The sequence below is a fragment of the Canis aureus genome, chromosome 5 (genome assembly GCF_053574225.1).
Source record: "Canis aureus isolate CA01 chromosome 5, VMU_Caureus_v.1.0, whole genome shotgun sequence".
Classification (NCBI taxonomy): domain Eukaryota; kingdom Metazoa; phylum Chordata; class Mammalia; order Carnivora; family Canidae; genus Canis; species Canis aureus.
The window spans coordinates 74,266,128-74,286,134 of record NC_135615.1 but is presented as its reverse complement, the minus strand read 5'-3'; positions in this window follow the sequence as shown (position 1 = coordinate 74,286,134).

Genomic DNA, 20,007 nt, shown 5'->3' with positions numbered 1-20,007 from the left:
ACTTTGAGCACCATTCTAAGTGTTTTTCACTACCTATCCTATAAGGTAGGTATTCTTATCATCTTATTTCTCCACTTCAAAGATGAGAAAATTGAAAAAGGGATCAAGTCCCACGTCAGGCTCCTTCTATGGAGCCTGCTTCTCCCTCTGCCTGCTTCTCTCTCTCTCTCTCTCTCTCTGTGTGTGTGTGTGTGGTGTGTGTGTGTGTGTGTGTGCCTCTATGAGTAAATAAATAAAATCTTTTTTAAAAAATGAATTGTATGGGACCCCTGGGTGGTTCAGCGGTTGAGCATCTGCCTTTGGCTCAGGGCACAATCCCGGAGTCCTGGGATCGAGTCCCATAGCGGGCTCCTTGCATGGAGCCTGCTTCACCCTCTGCCTGTGTCTCTGCCTTTCTCTGTATGTCTCTCATGAATAAATAAATAAAATCTTAAAAAAAAAAAGATAAGAAAATTGACACCCAGAGAGGTTAGGAGGCTTGCCAAAGATCATGTAGTCATTAGAGGGATTTTTGGTTAATCTAAGGAATCCTGCAGTAGGAGAAATAAAAGAGAGCCTATTTTGATGGAAGTCTTTTTGTCTCTTACTTCCTTTTGACACTCAATAGGACTCTACTAAAAGTTGCACAAATTGGCAAATGAGCCAACCAGACATGTAGATAAACACCAAAAATAAGAGTTCCCAGTAAATGATTTTACCTAGTCAGCCTCTTATGCAACCAACAGAAAAACACTGAGTTTAGAGTTAGAAGAGGCATCCATCCACTTGGTGGAGGGACGCCTGAATGGCTGAGAGGTTGAGAGTCTGCCTTTGGCTCAGATTGTGATCCATGGGTCCTAGGATTCAGTTCTGCATCAAGCTCCCCACAGGGAGCCTGCTTCTCCCTCTGCTATGTCTCTGCCTCTCTCACTATGTCTCTCATGAATAAATAAATAAAACCTAAAAAAAAAAAAAAAAAAAAAAAGACTTGGTGGAAAGGACACACCTTTAGAGTGAAAGTGACTAGGTTTAACTTCTGACTCTTCCAACTGCTGTGTGAATGTGTATAAATTACACAACCTCTCTAAGCCTGTTTGTTCTGGTATAAAAAGATTTTAAATGCATATATTTTATTTATAGAAAGTTTGTGAGGTATAAATAACCTAGCTTTTGTACAAGCATCCAAGAGTTTCTAGCATATAGTAGGAACTAAGAACATGCTTAGTTGGATGCCTGGGGAACCTCAGGAGGAGACCCTGAGACAAGGAGTACTGAGTAAGAGATTTATTAAAGAAGTGTTCTCAGAAGCCAGTAAGGGCGTAGGGAAAGCAGGGCAGGAAAGTAGAAACCAAGCAAAAATAAGATTTCAGGCAGCCCCACAGAGGGCAGCTTAATCCCTTAGGAAACTCAGGAGTGTAAATTCTACTGGAGACAAGTAAATTGGGCTTTCAAATTCTCACATCCAATTAGTCATTTGCTGGAAACTAGAGAAGAGGGAAGGATCAAAGCCATTCTGGTAGCCTGAGGACCATCCTCCTCAGAAGAGCCTCAGGTACTTGTTATTGGAAGCAAAAGCAAACGGCAACCAAGGGAGGGCAGCCACCAAGGGAGGACCGGTAAGAGATCTGAAAGGATCTGGAATGAGCAAGAATAATATCTGCTACAGGGTTTGGATTTTTTTCCTTACTTTTAGAAAAGCTGGGCTCAGCTGCTTGTTTTGCCACTTACCAGGATCAAATAGAACAATATAATCAAAGCCTTCTAAAGTTAAAATGTTAGGTGACGTTGTTTTGTTTTGTTTTTTATATATAAAAACAAAACTATAAATCAGGCATAGTACTAAGTGTTGGGATATATACCTTAATATGAGATTTATAAACTCCTAAGGAACTTTTAATTTAGTGAAAGAGTGAGATAAATAAAAAAAATTACCTGACTCTATGATAAGTGGCATTATTAAAGCATGGTGGAGAAAGGGAGCCAGTGGTAGGAAGGAGAGTATGGCCAGTTCTATAAGAGGGGCATGGTTTCAGGGAAGGTTTCAAAAGGAGCTGATGCCTAAACTGAGTCTCCCAAGATAGGAGTGGATTTGTCAGCCAGCCAGCCAGAAAGGGCATTCCTGGAGAGTGAACAGCCCAAGCAAAATCAAAGAGGTATGAAATAGCCTGACAAATCAGGAGACTTGAAAGTTCAACACAGAGACCTTGGATGCCAGGACTAGCAGTTTGAAATTAATCCCGTAAAGCAGTGGGAACCATTGAAGGATTCTGAGCTGGGGAATTGTTCGATCAACTTTGCATTTTATTTTTTAGATTTTTTTTTTTAAGATTTATTTATTTTATTATTTATTTATGATAGACAGAGAGAGAGGCAGAGACACAGGAGGAGGGAGAAGCAGACTCCATGTCGGGAGCCTGATGTGGGACTCGATCCTGGGACTCCAGGATCGCGCCCTGGGCCAAAGGCAGGCGCTAAACCGCTGAGCCACCCAGGGATCCCCAAGATTTTATTTTTTAATGTTAATCTCCACCCCTAAAGTGAGGTTCAAGCTCATGACCCCCAAGATCAAGAGTCGCATGCTCTACTGATGAGCCTGCCAGGTGCCCAAACCTTGCATTTCAGAATTATCACTCTGGCAGGCACTAGTGTAAGCAATACTATAGAGGAAGAGAGAACAAACAGGGAGATCAGACAGGAGACAATACAGGCCAAATCAGGAGCTCAAAGGAGGCATCCGTTGGACTTGGATTACTGAATGGAGAGTGGTGTCTTTTACCAAGATTATAAACTATTATTTTGCCAAGAGAGAGGGGAAATAAAAGTTTTTATATTTTCCCTATTGATTTCAGATCAACAGGGAAACCAGACTAATGGAGAAGATTGGGGAAAACCTGTGGACAAAATTAATTATTAATAATAAATCATATGGAATATCATACTCCTTAAAGTACTTTCACATCCATTATTGGATTGATCCTTGAACAAGCCTGAGAGGGGAGGGAAGCAATTGACAGATGAAAGGCCTGAGCCCTAGAGAGCTGAAGTGGATTGCCAATGGTCATGGCAGGACTTGAAGGGTTTTCTAATGTTTTTTATTAAAATGTGGAATTAGAACCTTGGCATCTTTTAGGAGAAACAAGTTTTTTCTCCATTACACAATTTCCTCCATTATACATTATACTTGTGAAAGACCATTTGGAAAAGTCTAAAAAGTAGGAAAAAAATGTTTAGTCCCTTATAGCCTCACAAAGAACTACTGCTAATATGTTGGTGTGGCTTCCCCCCCCCCAAAAAAAAATATTTTCTATGCTAAGATTTTAATCCACTCTTTCAGTTTTTTCTTTCTTCATGTTGCATTATAATATAAACACTTCAGGGGATCCCTGGGTTGCTCAGTGGTTTGGTGCCTGCCTTTGGCCCAGGGTGCACCATTAGGCTCCCGGCATGGAGCCTGCTTCTCCCTCCTCCTGTGTCTCTGCCTCTCTCTCTTTCTCTGTGTATATCATAAATAATAAATAAATAAATAAATATCTTAAAAAATAATAATATAAACACTTCATCATGTAGTCACAATTTTAAAAATACAATTATTTTTCATAGCTTCAGAATATTCCACCAAGTGAGTGGTTTTGATCATTTACTAATTGGTAGGTATTTGAGTTGCATATTTTTTCAACATAAAATGATCATTGTGATGAACAACTTCACACACACATGGCTTCTTCTGAATTTTGAATTTATCCATTAGAAGAGGTTTCCATAGTGGAATGATTAAGTCAGGGTAAAGAACATTCATTCTACTACTCTTAATACAATATTGCCAATTGTTTTTCAAAAGGATTATACCAGCATTTCTGGGTATAATTTTCAGCATTCTTGCTATGAATCCCATTTTCTCTATCTCGCAATAATAGTGATACTCTTAAAAGAAGGAAGATTTTAGCTATGCCTTCATTAACAGAGGGACATTTTACCTCATCCGTCCCATTTGTCTGCTGTTATTTCTCTTTTGAACAGCAGATGGCAGGATAATCCCACAACAGGTGGTCATGACTTAATTTAATTGCACTGAGGAAAATTGCTTCTTTTCCCACATGTATTTCTTTCCTGAGATAAACAGCATGTAGGGCATCTGCCTCCTTATTGAAAGTAAGATATGTAAGAAGGTGGCTTTTCAGCAAGGAATATCAAGGTAGCCAATATAAATCCTGAGCCTTAGGTTATTACACTCTGTGCAAAACCAAATTTCTCAGAAAGAAGCAAATGGAGGTTGAAATTACACATATTCTAGGTTTCCCCAGTTAATAATCATAAAAAAGTTTATAGCCAGAAAGTCACAGAGGCCCTTCTGTTGTAATTGTTAGAGTTTAGAGTCAGTGGGAACACCCTTCTCACCCAGGGGATTTTAAAAGCCAATCCCACCCCCTCCCCACAATTCTCTCCCCTAGCACTCATTTCCCATCCCTTCACAAAATTGCCAGGGTAATTGACTCTTAGATGAGATGAGTTTGACTTTCTACCCTGATTTTGTAACAGAAGTTCTTTTGGTGAGGTTCTTTGTTTGAAAATGCACAATAAAAATGGCTTTAGAATGACTTCAGAGGGCTCTCTTTTTCTGGTGCCAACAACAGATTCCAAAGCAGCTATTATTCGAGGTGGGTGATAGGATCCCTTGAGACTGTTTAAGTATCGGTTTTCAAAGTGCTTAGGAACCTGAAATGTCCTGTATGGTATATTTGCAGGTGCATAATTGGCCAAGTGCTCCAGGGGTTATAAAGACTGCCTTCCTGTAGTTGGAATAGACACATTTAGCCTCTTACTGAAATTGAAGGCTGCAATGTCGATAACAAATCTGATTCTAACTCTCCCGTGTCACTGCAGCCCAAAGGTGCCTTTGTCTCCTAGGAGAAAGAGGTTGGAGGTAAGTGAATGGCCCTTAACCAGAGCCATGTACAAAACACTGCTAAGGAAAACTTTTGTCCTGAGAGTGTAGGTTTAGGCTGTTGTGTGTGAAGCAAATTTGCTTTGTTCACAGCCAACCTGCATGAATGCAAGTATTGCGAGATGGCTGGAGCTGTGGAGCAGCAAACTGCTTTAAAAGCAGGCTTTCAGTGGGAAACTTTAAACATACAATGGCTTTATTTTTGTTAGACATAATTCTCCAACCTGGCTTTTTTATTGCACTAACCAAAATAAATCTGGATAAACTTAAAAGGCTGCCTTGATGTCAGAAGAAAATGGATATTGTCTCTCCCAAATGTGTTTGAATGGTAGTACATAATCCTAGCTACATCCAGATAAGAATACACCTCTTCCCATAGAAAGCTTTCCTGGAACAGAATATCACCAAGAGTATTCACTTTGCAGCTTGATGGTTCCAGCCTGTCTTACTAAAACTTCTAAAGAAATAGTTTGCCCACTCTTTCACTCTTATATTTCTAGTTAATACTTATGTGTACTTAGTGGTGTTCTGAACTTCTTTTATTTTTCAAGGCCCCTGGCATTTGATGATACCTGTGCAGCAGGAGCTTTCATCATAACAAATACAGGGTAGTATTAAGTGGAAAGGGGGCCAGGAGAGAGGAAAAATCACCCATGCATTTCCTTAAGTCGCTTGAGTTAGGAAACCAGTAGTCTCCTTTTTAAGATTAAATGTATCTTTAAATATTAGGGTCTTTGGTTATGAAGACATGGAACTGTGAAACTGCTTCCCTCAGACAAACCTGAGGTGGAGGATGTAGGTGTCACATAGAAATCAAAGAGGTGCCTCTCAACGGGGAAGATTTAATCAGCTCTCCTTCCCAGGATCGGCTGCCAGGTTTGAACATTTACTTGTCTGTGTTCCAGGCAGGAGACACTGCTAATTATGGGAGCAATTCCCATGGATACAGAGAAGAATTGTCTAAGCTGGGGAGTCAAAGCTCTGATCAAGAGGGTGCTGAGAGGAAAAATGTCCCCAACATTCTCAGAGGAAATTCCAGAGTTGTCAAGGAACATGCCTTCTCCACAGGAATGCCCCCCATATCTGGTATTTGAAGATCTGGAAACACGCTTTCCTTCACCTTCCTAACTCATGCACTAAGAATCCCTTTATTTGAGAAATGGAATTTAGAAAGTATTTTCTTTTATTCAAACATTACCTGATAAGGTTATCTTAAAACACACACACACACACACACACACACACACACCAGGCATTACCAAGAGTGATTCTCACAAATGACAGTACCTGAAAAGTGGCAGACTTGGCCATTAGAGCAGCCAAAATGGCACAAGCATCTGAAACCTGTTGCTTTATCCTTGGCAGAGATACCACTGGATCCATTCCACTGTATGTAAAGTAAGCTGTGGCAAAACTTACCTTTATCATGGTACAAAATCTAGACTCACAAGTGAGCTTCTCCAACATCAGTTTGAATTTATATTCTGTCCCTCTTCTTTCTCCATTATGCAGAGCACCTGCTCCCTGTCCCTCCCCCACTCCTCCAGCTGTCTGTCTGTCTCATTTGTGTCAATTAAGAATTCAATACTGCTTGATTTAATTGAATGACTTTCTCTGTATAGAATCCCAACCACAGATAGAGCATCAACCATCACTCCCATTGCCCAGAATAAAAACTCTAAAAATCTAAAGGCATGCAAGGGCTTTGCCAGTAAACTGAAGAAGGTAAGGAAGGCAAGACTGGATTCCCTGGCAATACCAGTTATGTAATTGGTGGCCTACCAAAAGGCAGCATTGCATAAACCAAGATCATTTGGGTCCACTCAATTTACTTAAGGGTTTCAGAAGTGGTTCTTAAGGCTTAGAAACCAAAGAACCAACTGAAAAAAATAAACTTCCACACTTTAGTTTACAAAGTGTTTTCCCATCCTCAGAAGATTGACTTTGAGTTCTGTTGGTGTTGTTGTTTTTTAAAAAGATTTTATTTATTTATTTGAGAGAGAGAGCAAGAGAGCACGACTGAGATAACACAACCAGGGAGGAAAGGGAGAAGCAGGCTCCCCACTAAGCAGAGAGCCTGTGGGATCATGACCTGAGCCAAAGGCAGACGCTTAACTGACTGAGCCACCCAGGCACCCCAGAAGATCGACTCTGATTTTCTGTTCATTCATTTATTGGACAAATAGGCTTTGTTCTTTAGTCCCCTGCCACTATTCGTTGAGTATCTACTATGTACCTAAGAGTGTTCTAAGAAGAGAAAATAAAGTTCCTGTCCTCATGGGACTGATTCTAAAGGGCGTGGGTTGGGGATGGAGCAAACAATAAACAAGTAAACAGGTAGTGTACTAAACCGTAATAAGGATTATGAAAAAAAAAGGATTATGAAGAACCAGTGAGGAGAGTTAAGGGAGATGGGGATTATGGTTTAAGCAGAGTTTTTTAGTTTAGAAAGGATGTCAGAGAGGACTCTCTGAGCTGAGACATAAAAAAAAAGGGAGGGAGGGGATCCCTGGGTGGCGCAGCGGTTTGGCGCCTGCCTTTGGCCCAGGGCGTGATCCTGGAGACCCGGGATCGAATCCCACATCGGGCTCCCGGTGCATGGAGCCTGCTTCTCCCTCTGCCTGTGTCTCTGTCTCTGTCTCTCTCTCTGTGTGACTATCATAAATAAATAAAAATTAAAAAAAAAAAAAGGGAGGGAGGAAGTTATACAAATATGACAAGGAAGAGAATCCCAGATGGAGAACACAGCAAATGCAAGGGCCCTGAGACAGGAGTTTCCTTGTGAAGGAGACCAGTGTAGCTGAATAGAGTGAGATGTAGAAGATAGGTCAAGGAAGTGGGAGAGCAGGCGGCAGACTTTGTAAGGACTTGTAAGTCATAAGTCATTGTAGGTTTTTATTCTGAGATGGAAAGCTACTAGAAGAATGACGTATTTTATGATATAATTTATGTTTTAAAAGCTTTATTCTGGCTGCTGTGTAGAAAACAGGAGATAAGAGTGCAAGAGCAGAAGCAAGAACAGTTAGGAGGCAATTTTGGAATGTCGGCAAGAAACAATGGTGGCTTAGGTCAGGATGGCAGCACTGCAGATGCTAACAAGTGGTTAGATTTCGGAGGCAAAGGTGCCAGGAATTGCTAGGGAAATGACGGGTATAAAGAAACAGAAAGGAGTCAAGTATATTGTGGATGTTGGGGCCTGAGCATCTATTAGAAAATCTAATGGAGGGATCCCTGGGTGGCTCAGCGGTTTAGCGCCTGCCTCAGCCCAGGGTGTGATCCTGGAATCCCGAGATCCAGTCCCACATCAGGCTCCCTGCATGGAGCCTGCTTCTCCCTCTGCCTATGTCTCTGCCTCTATCTCTGTCCCTCATGAATAAATAAATAAAATCTTAAAAAAAAAAATCTAATGGAATAAGCAGAGGCCTTGAATCAGGTGAAACTAAATCTCAAATCCATGGCTTCTGGGTTTTGTAATCTTGGGCAAGTCATTGAACCTCTCTGAGCATCTGTTGCTTTATCAGTAAGAAAGTGATAATGATGATAGTAATATGTCTCTTACAGGTCTATGGTGAGAACTGAATGGCATGTGAAAATTTTTCTTTTTTTCTTTAAAGATTCTATTTATTTATTCATGAGAGACACAGAGAGAGGCAGAGACACAGGCAGAGACACAGGCAGACACTCCCTGCAGGGAGCCTGATGTGGGACTGGATCCCAGGACCCCTGGATCACTACCTGAGCCAAAGGCAGATGCTCAACCGCTAAGCTCCCCATGCCTCTCGAAAATTCTTTTTTTTTTTTTTCGAAAATTCTTAAAATAACTCCTGATATGGCATTACTCAATATATGTCATTTGAATACTGTAAGCAAATAATATGCCTTTTAAAATACTATGGATCAGATGTCTTCTCAATTCTCCTCAATTCTGTCTTTATTAAATTTATAACCTCTAATGGCTTCCCATTGTATTTTGGCTTTTTGGTTTTTTGTTTGTTTGTTTGTTTTTCCCATTGTATTTTGAATAAAATCCAAACTCCTTCCAAATCCCAGAAGACGCTACATGGTTTATTTTCTGGGATGGGTCAATAAAATTTTAAAAAACAAATTAAAAAAAAAAAAAAAAGACTGCATGGTCTAGCCTCACCTCCATGTCCAACCCACCAACCACACAACCACATTGACCTTCTGTCTGGCTGCTAATAGAACTTGACAACTTTCCAGTTTCAGAACTATCACATACTCTCTTCTCTCTGCTTGGAATGGCCCAGTAGTTGGTGTCTCCTCAGCCTGCAAGAAACTACTTCCTCAGAGTGGTCTTTCCTGACCATCAATTTATTATTCATTCATTCATTCATTCATTCATAAGAGACAGTGAAAGAAAGAGACAGAAACACAGGCAGAGGGAGAAACAGGCTCTATGCAGGAGCCCTACGGGAACCGATCCCAGACCCCAGGATCACACCCTGAGTCAAAGGCAGACACTCCATGGCTGAGCCACCCAGGCATCCCTACTGACCATAAATTTAAAAATAGGTTCCACCATTATTCTTTCTTTTCATTCAGGGTTTGTTCTTTTTATTCAGAAAAGTAAATCACAATTTATAATTCTGTTTTTCTGTTTATCACCTGTCTCTTCCACTAGACTGTAAATTCTAAAAAGGCAGGGACTACCAAGTGTATGGGCAATGCCTGGCACAATGCTTGGCTCATAGTAGCCTCTTAATAGGTATTTGCTAAAAGACTGAGTGACATAAAAGGCTCTTATTAGTATTCTGCTGCCATTCTTTTTCTTTTTTAAAAATCTCACTTTCTTCACATTTTGCACAATTCTATATTGCATTTTACTGCTGAGTGGAAACACTTCTCCCTGTTGAATAGGAAAAATCCCTTGACTCTTCTTCTCTGTACACTATGCTGTACTTCATGTCTATGTATAGTACTAACACTGATTTGTTCTATTTTTTATGCTCACTTCTCAAGGCTGTACTTGCCTTCTTCATAGGCAGATGACAAGAATAAATCTAAGCTCAGATAATCTTAAAACCCTCATTCTTATCCATCCAAAGTATTTGTAGACAAAGGGAGTGGGGAGGGCATTCCAAGAAAGGGAAGGTGTCACCAAACGCATGCAGCATGTATGCGGGATCATTAGGAAACACACAGAGTTTTTGGTGGTTAGAGTAGGAGTGTCAAAGATCTGGTTGGCTAGAGAAGGACTAACAAGTTGGAAATATTCTTTCTTCTATTTTCTGAAAGATTATGTGTAAGATTTATGTTACTTCTTCCTTAAATGTTTGCTGGAATTTGCCAGTGAAACCATCTGGGCCTAGAGCTTTCTTTAGGGCTGATTATTAACGACAAAATCAAATTCTGTAATAGATATAGGGCAATTCACATTTTTCCTTTCATCTTGTGTCAGTTTTAATAAGTAGTATTAGATAAGGTCTTGAATGCTGAACTGAATCTTTTCTTGAAATTAACTACATTTTGGAATCATAAAGTGTTCTTATGCAAAAGGGTGACAATACTTCAGAAAGATTAATCTGGAGAATGTACAATAAAGGTTTAAGAAACAAGTCAGAGAAAGGGGAGAAACAGAGCTGGGAAAATCAGATAGCAGACTTTTACAGAAATGTGAGGTATATGTGAGTAGGGCCCTGACCATAGTGGTTTTGGAAATGGGAGGAAAGAAGCAAATTCCAGAAATATAACCACTTCTTTATCTATATCTCTTTTTGCCTGAACTAGGGTATTGATAAATTTTAGTGCTTAATGGAACATTATGCTGTTTCTCAGCATCTACTCTAACCAAGGTGGAAAGCATTCCTTGTACCAGAGCCCAGTGGTAGAAAGGTATAATATTTCTTCTGTGATTTAGACTTCCAGCCTTTAAAACTGAGGCCTTAGGAACTGGTGCCAGCTGTCTGTCCTTTTGGTTTTAAGTTTAACTTCACAACTAGCTTTTCCAATATACTGTTGATATTTTTCTTTTTTATGTGACAGATGTGGTTTCACAGGGCATCTAGAGGTTGCTTAAATTCTGTAAGTAAATACTGTGGTGTAGCTGTTTTCCTAAATTGAGAACTAAAATGGCAGCTATGATAGAGGGAAGAAACATGGGATTTAGAGTCAAAAGGCCTGAGTTTTAACACTGGCTCAACCAGTTATTAGCTGTGTGACCTAAGGCAAGGCACTTAATCTCTCTGAGCTTTAGCATTTTCTTGTATAAACTGAACATAATATCAGTCTTGCACATTGCACAATTTATTCTGAGAACCAAATGAAAGAGACTATTTTTCATTTTTTAAAATAAATAACCCATTTAAAATCCAATGTCTAATTATTTCTGTGAATAATGTTTTAGCTAAACTAAATTACCATAAATGAAAATCTTTTGGCTGAAAATTTCAAGAAGTTTTATTTGTTTGTTCTTTGGGGGTAAATCTCTATACCTCTGAGCAACAACAGTAGTACTATTTGGCTTTCAGAGAAAAAAGCAAAATTTACTTTTTGACATGAAAATTTCAACTAAACCTTAGAAGACTTTAAGGGCTGAGTAACCTTCAAAGGGGAAATTATTGTGCATTTATTTTTTTTTAAAGATTTTATTTATTCATGAAAGACACACAGAAAGAGAAAGGCAGAAACAGGCAGAGGGAGAAGCAGGCTCCCTGCAGGGAGCCTGATGTGGGACTGGATCCCAGGACCCCTGGATCACTATCTGAACCAAAGGCAGATGCTCAACCGCTGAGCCACCCAGGTGTCCCAATTATTGTGCATTTAGCAAAGACGCTTGAGTTAGGTTAGAATTTGTAAGTCCTAACTCTTAACCTACTCTTAACTTATGTTCTGAGAGGTAATAAACCAGTTATGGGGAATTCTCTTTTGTCAGGTATCTATATGGCTTGCTTGCTTACTCACCTATTTCAGGTCTTTACTCCAATGATACCCTCTCAGTGAGAGCTTCCCTGCTCACTCAGTTTAAAATTTAACCCCCCACCCCCCACCAACACTTCTCATTTCCATTCTATGCTTGTTTTTTCTCCACAGCATTTATCATTTAACATATTATGTAATTATTTATTTTGTTTATATTTTGCCCTTTCCTGACCCCGTTCCCCACTATAATGTAGCCTCCATGAAGTTTATCTATTCATTGCTATCTCTCTAGAATATAGGACAGTACTTGGGATACAAGGAATTGATAAATATTTGTTGAATTAATTAAAAAAAAACACTTCATGGGTTCCCTCTTTGAATTTAGTATTATAAGAATATGGAAAATCCAGAGTATGGCATTTTAACAAAGCAGTGATGGACTCTGTGAGACAGATGCTTCTTCTAACACTAGCCACAGCAGACCAACATGTCCACATTTAAGCAGAAAGGGTCTCATTCGCTCAGCTCTGAAAACAATGATTGGAAACTTTTATGGTCACTGTTTATTGATAATGGTAGAGTACAGGAGGTAGCAGAGGGGTGTTCTGGGAGTCATCTTCTGAGAAAGTGTTCTCCCAAATCTTGGGCTCTGGCACTCTGCCTATCAAATAAGGTTGGGAGTCATTAATATAATCCTCTCGTCTTACTTCCAGAGGATTCCCTTTGAAACACAAGTACCCCAAGAGGGGATCACAGCTTAATCCTTCATCATTTAACACTTGAGTCGGATTTAGGATATGGGGTGAAGACTGGGCAAGAACATTTTACTAATTTTGCAGTTGTCTCTGGGGCAGAATCTGACCAGCTTTTTTCACACGCTAAAGTCCTCTTGCCCCTAAATATATCACTCCACAAATACTACAGATTGCAACTAATGCAAAAGGATGGGAAATGAGTCTATATTTCTAACCAGGTACAACTGCATCCATTCTATCAACCTGATCTCTGCAATTGTAATTACAAAAAGATCATAAGGTGAAAGGAGATATGGATGTCAAACATACCAGACTGATGCCATAGAAGGTAAGCCAGGTCATCTGCCTTCCAATTCATGCCCTGAGCTGTAAATTTGGCAGTATGAATGTCCATTGATTAGGTCACTATGTGATATAAATATGTACATATTTCCATACTCAAGCGAGTGACTTTTTTACTGTGTATTTTGAGCAATGATTCTCCAGCTCCTATCAAGGGACTGACTACACCTGGAGCACCTGCAAAAATACAGATTTTTGGGTCCCAGTTTAGACCTAACAAAATGGAATCTCAGGGAGGATACAAGCTTATAATTTGTGGCTGTTTTTTTTTTTTTTTTCAAAGATTTTATTTACTTATTCATGAGAGACACAGAGAGAGGCAGAGACACAGGCAGAGGGAGATGCAGGCTCCATGCAGGGAGCTGGACATGGGACTTGATCCCGGGTCTCCAGGATCAGGCCCTGGGCTGAAGGCGGCACTAAACCACTGAGCCACCCAGGCTGCCCCTAATTTGTGTTTTAAAACAAACATCTGATGATTATCATGAATAACCAGGTTAGAGAACCCCTGTGAGGGATACCAAGGATATGATATGGACCCTGACTTTAGGAACTTTGTCGTTTACTTGGAAAGTTAGAAATAAGAAATACGTGAGTATGGGTTCATCACAGTGATCAACATGTGGTACATTACATAAATGTTATCAATATGAAGATCAGAAGGGGAGACATCAGTGGTGGTGAAGATTGAGTGGAGGAAATAAGATCTTGAGTTTTGGATATGATTTGAATAAAGGAAATAGGAGCATGTGGGGGAAATCAGTAGGGAAATGAATAAAGGTTCAGAGGCAGCAACACAGCAGCATGTTCTTAGAACCAGGAGTCTGACCAAATTAGAATACATAGTTGAATGAAGAGTTAGAAATAGGGATTGATGGGTAGGGTTGGGTCAGATTATAGAAAGTCTTGAAAGAGTTTAACCTGACTGAGGTGGGAAAATAAGAAGTAAAATTAAACCACCCATTGAACAAAAATCCATTCTAAGTGGCAGAAAGGGTATGGATTCTGGCGCACACTTGATGGCTAAGACTAGCCCCTCCTCTTAATTCTGAGACTGTCCAGAAAGGGAAAACTGCCAGAGGGACCCGTGTGTATTTTCTTACTAAACTCTCTTCTACAATTTTTTTCAATCTCTGATACAAATTGCCTTTGCCTCTTCCTTTTAAAATCAACAGGAAAGTTCCCAGGGAACCTGAAAGCTGCTTCACAATTTAGGGCAATGCTTACTTCTAATGGTAGAAACCCTTTTGGGTCTGTGTGTACCCCTAAGGTAGTTTTCTAAATCCTGAAAACATATTGGGCTGGAAATTCCCCATAACTGAGAAATAGTTTACTTACACTGATTATGAATATATTGCTCCCAATTCTTCTTGTAAAAGGTCTTGTGAACTGTGATCCTATAGAAAACCATCTTGAGGAAAGAATGGCATCCAGGGGATATGGTGTGTACCTATGAAGGTAAGATTTCTCCCCTTCTGTTTCTTTGCTCACTACTGTACAAGAAGTTTCAGAAGCCAATGCTCAAGCCAGAAAGCCAAGCTCCTGAGTGATTGAGGATTTTCTGGTTTCAGATTAAACAGAAAACTAAATTAGCAAATTAATTGTTGGATGTGTTTTCCTGGGCCCTTCATCAGCTGCTGCAGGACCGGTAGCCAATCAAAGAAGACTTTTAGGGGCCCTGGAGAGGGGGCAGGGTTCAGAATCAGGTTCTGCTAGCTACCAAGTGTCAGACATGTTAATTTTAAATTACTTTTGTACAGCTTGGTGTCAAAATGATTAAAGCATGAAGAGAAAAACAGAACCAAAGGAGAGAAGGGAAATTATTTACCTTGCATTTGGAACAAGGACACTTGAAATTCTATTTCATCTGGCCTTCTATAAATTATTTTAAGTTCTAAGCATCACCTTTAGTGACCACCTGAGAGGATTGTGTGGTGGTCATGGCTCTCAATTCTCTTTGTATAATATTGCTATCTCTATACAGCAGAATTTATATCACAAACACTAATATGGCCACAATTTCTTCCCCCTCTTCTCCAGTAAAACTTTATTCAATAATGTCTTAGTTATTATGTGTCAGACACTGTCCTAACTATGTGTGTGTGTGTGTGTGTATACACATTTTTTTTTAAGATTTATTTATTTGAGAGAAAAAGGAGGAGGAGGAGAAGGAGCAGAGGGGGACAAGCAGATTCCATGCTGAGAATGGAGCCCCGACACAGGGCTCTATCCCAGGACTCTGGGATCATAACCTGAGCCAAAATCAGGAGTTGCTTACTTAACTGACTGAGCCACTCAGGTGCCCCCTTAAGTATATTTTATGTATAACATATCCTATAATTCTCACAAAAGTGCTATGAGGGGGATCCTATAATCCCTCACAAAAAATGCTAAAATCCTCACAGTGATGCTATGTATGTTATTATTTCCATTCCACAGATGAGAAAACTGAGGCCTAGAGAGGTAAAGTCATTTGTCCTAGTCACTTACCTAGTAGAGGCAGAGCCTGGATTCTAGTCCCAGCTTTGTCCTACTCCATCGCTGTACTGCTTCCTCTCCATTTTCCCTTTTGGGTTGGAGGAACCAAAAACTTAAGAAAGTCTGATTGCTAAGACAACTTCATTGGTCCTTTTAGCAGTTACACACATTTTCTTTTTGTTGAAGATGTTGCTGAGGTCAGCCTTATTCTCTGTGAAATAGCAAAGTCTTTATAGAACTCGTTTCCAGCAGGTAACCAGATCACTGGCTGGCTTGTCTTTGTCTTTGTACATATCTTTTCCAGTTGGTTTCATGGATTCCATGACATCCCTTGCTCAAGATGAGCCATTTCTGTATCTTGTATGTGAAATGTAAGGCTGACTCAGCTACTATTGCTTTTCAACAGTTAACACAAAAGCGTGCTGCTTGAGTTCTTTTGGTCTGCCAGATTTTATTTTCTCCACTCTTCCTACAGTCACCCCACATTATCTTATCATGTTGTTTGTCTCTGGAATTGCAGTGTAGTGCTACAATTCAACTTTTAAGATCCTGATGGTGTAAAAATCACAATATTGCTCCCTGGATGCAACTAAATAAGTTTTAGTTGCATCAGGATATCCTAAAGTTGCTAAGTGCTACCCAAGCCACCATTCAGGATAATATTGATAATGCCAAAAAGGTGATCTATAAACACAAGCCTTAAATAATTGCCCACTGATAAATTTAGAAATACTAAATCTTAGAACTTCAGGGATGCTATTATCAGCTGACTTTTAGTGAGTACTATCACTTATCACTATGTGCTAAGTGCTTGTCAACAAACTAATGAGGTGAGTTGTATTGTTTTTCCTCTTTTTTACAGTGTCTAAGTGAACGGCAAAGCAAGGATGATAGGCACCTTGAATATTATATAGTCCAGGTACTGGACTATATAATGTGCATTTTCTATGCTTCTGGTGAGGGAAGTGGGGCCTGTTACATTCTAAGACAGTCTATTTCATATTTACATGACTTCTTCCATATTCTGAGCTAAAGCTCCTGATCATCAGTTCTAGTCTTGGGACCTTCCAAGAAAAGCTTAATTCCTTTTTCATACAGTAGCCCTTTGATTATTTCAAGATGGTTCTATTATCACTCATGAATTCTTCAGCTTTCTCTTTTTTAAATAAATATTTTATTTATTTATGAGAGGCACAGAGAAAGAAGCAGAGACATAGGCAGAGACATAGGCAGAGGGATAAGCAGGCTCCCTAGAGGGAGGCTGATGTGGGACTCCATCCGGATCCCCGGGACGCCTGAATCAGGACCTGAGCAGAAGGCAGACACTCCATGACTAAGCCACTCAGGCGCCCCTTCAACTCTTTCTCATAAGCCAGGGTTTCAAGTCTCCTCACCATCTTGGTTGGCTTTATTATATCCCTCTAAAAGTGAACATATTACTCAGATGTGGTCTAAAGGAATAAAGTGGAGCTTTCCCCCCCATCCCTCATTCCAGATGCTATATTTCTACTAATCCACCCTAAAATTCTATTTATCTGAACTCCATGTGGGGGAAAACCCAACCCGACTCCCTCCTGCCTTCCCTTGCCATGTGCTTGGTTTTGATGTTTATGTTCCTTTTCTCATTCTGTCATGATACATGCACATACTTTTCTTCTGCATGACCTTGATCCTTATTCTTTGCAGTATAGTACTGATCTCTGTGTGTGCATATAGGTTACATTTATTTTCTCTTGGTTTCTACCACCTCATCTCTTCCCACTTCCTGGCTCCTACCTAGAGTAAAATCAGAGAATCCAAATCGCTTTCTAATCGTCCTGTTTCTTTATAATGTGAGGTAGGCATGTTCTGAATCCGGTGCATTTGGACGTGTCTATCCTGGTTAGCATTTACAATACATATGCTAACAGTCTTAGGCTGGCTTCCAAGAGAGTAGTTTGATTTGGGAATGCTTTTTCTAAGCAGATAGCAACGAATTTTATTGTACTGGAGTTCCAGAGGAAAAAATGTGGTCCAGGACTTGGTCATATAGGGGACATCCTGAATGCAAAAGGCGGTGAACAAATGGTGGCTCTTCACTCTATGGACAATTAAACTGATAACTAGGCTCAGATAATGAGAAGAATAATGGAAGCAGCCTGGGCTCAAATCTTGACTGCAGATTCCAACCTGGGTAATCATGGGCCAGTTACTTAACTTCTCTGTGTCTCAACTTCCTCATCTGTAAAATGCTGGCAACAATTGTACCCTCTTCTTAGGCCTGTTGTGAGATGTTAATTCATATAAAGAGCTTAGAACAGTGTCTGGCTCACAACATTGTGAAGGACAGATATTCCTGGGTGTTGGATAACACCAAAACAGAAAGGAGATTATTTCTCGCAGGCATTTAAGTTTTCTGCCCGCATCTTTCCAAGCTTTAATTCATTGAGCTTTAGTATAGAGGTTTTGGCTTTATAAGGAAGCAGACTTTCAGAAGGAGGCTCAAGAGTCATTTGTGAATGAATGCCCCTCAATCTGGGGCTGGTGAGAAGCAGAGTAGAATTGTTATTTAAGAGGGAGAAAGGCTAGAAGAATTAAAATCTATCAGGGATGAGATCTAGCGTTATCTTTCTTTTCTTCCTATTGAAACAACAACAACAACAACAACAACAACAAAACTTTCAGACAAAAATGAGTAAATATGAGTCCTCCTAGTGAGGGCTGTGGAGCTACAGATCTTACCAAAAGAATTAAGTGGTCTAAAATGACCAATCTTAAAAATAAATAAATAAAATGACCAATCTTTTGTGCTTTAAAAATCTCTGGATTAAAAAAATGAAAACATGACTTCCTTCTCCCCCTCCCCCCCAACCACTCCTCTTCTTTAGTCTTGGTCATATAGGAGTTTAGTACAGGAGTCTACAAAATGCCAAAGGTTCCACAGAAACTTAAGTTTGCTAATGTTGTGTGATCGTGATCTACAAAGTAGATTCTACACTAACAGAAGAAATTAGTATAGGTTGTGTCAAATCGTGTTAAAACACATTAAATAAATGCAAAGAGCCCAGAACAAAGAAAGTGATTAAGCTGGTTTAACTGCATTCAACCCACTATGCTAAATCCCTGTAGGGGGCTTGAGTTAAACAACAAATTTGGTTTCTTGGCCTAAATCCTTTTCTTCAAAGAATACATTTTTCTTGTAATTCCGATAAATTTGTTTTCATCTTCTTCATTTCTTAGTCCCTAGGGAAGCCGGGGTGAAAATAACCTATCTGACTGGGTTACATTTTAGGAAGAGATGGGCTATGAAGAATGGAATAGACAGGGATCAGTTTATACAACTAAAGAGGCATTGGATGAACCGAGGAATGGGAGGTGTATGATTGTTCAGCCCCAGAAAAAGACCAGCTAGTGACACCCGGGATGAGGATTTTATCCGGCAGTGAATCGAAGACAGAGAGATAATAAGGTGTAATTATAGCAGTGCTGTTAGTGCCTGTTTATGGGGTCTGGCAGCAATTTGGTTGAACACCCCTCATTTTGAGAAATTTGTAATTTGGCAGTAAGAATTCTTGCCTTAAAATTTGGCACAAACCCTCACAGTTTAATATTGCAAAATCTGGGAAATGTTGAAATGTGGCTGCTATTCTAATTGAACTTTTTCAGGCTCTTTCGAATTCGTTTTTTTCCCTGTTGGATTCAGAAACAAACGCCTTTTTAAAAGTTCACGAAGGTTTTTTAGACTACAGACTCAAGTGAGCTTACAGGCAGATGTACTGCTGTACTCAACTCTCACGACTTAAATCTTTGTGTACATACAGTAGCGGGGGCGAGGAGGCTTTAACTTGAAAAGCCCGAGTTCCTTCTGTTTGGTAGCCCTTTAAAAATTCCTCACAATCAGGATTTTGTTTAATTTCCTTTGAGTCGGAGCGGTGCAACGTGGTGTTGCTCTTGGTTTTATCAACCGACTGCTTCCCCCAAAATTATTCCCCGTTGTTTTAAAGTAGAAGGGAGGTCACCAAGCTGTAGTGAAATGTGGCCAACTCCGGCTGGGACCAAGTTGGCCCAACCGGCTTCTCTAAAGTAACTGGAAGTTTTCTGACAGGAAACCGGTCAGTTCTTGTAAGTCTCGGCTCCGGTTCCCACGGCCCCGGCGGCGGCGGCGCCCCCGACGCCCCTGACGCCCCTCACGGGGCCGGGGAGGGGCGCGGGGTGCGGGGCGCTGTGGGCGGCAGGGGGCAGCAGCGGGAACCCGTTGTTCTCGAGGCGGGGGGTGGGGCGGGAAGCCGCCCCCCCCCCCGTTTCCGCGCCCCGCTCCCTCCCCTCCCCCTCTCGCGCCTTCCCTCCCCTCCCCGCGGGGAGGAGGGCGGGGGCGCGGAGCCCTCCCCCGGGACAGGGGGCGTGCGCGTCCCCTCCGCTCCCCTCCCCCCGGCCGGGCTCTCCTGGCTCCCCGAGGCGGGAGTTTCCAGGAAGAGCTCAGAGCGCGGCCGCACCACCGAGCGCACGGAGACATCAAGTAGTCCCTCAGAGCAACCTTAATAGAGAATTCTAGCTGCCAGGGGCTGTCAGAGTCGCAATCCTCAAAAGATAGGGGGCGACACTCTGGCCTGAGGAGCTCAGGAAAAGAGGTCTGAGCTCCCACTCTGCATGGCC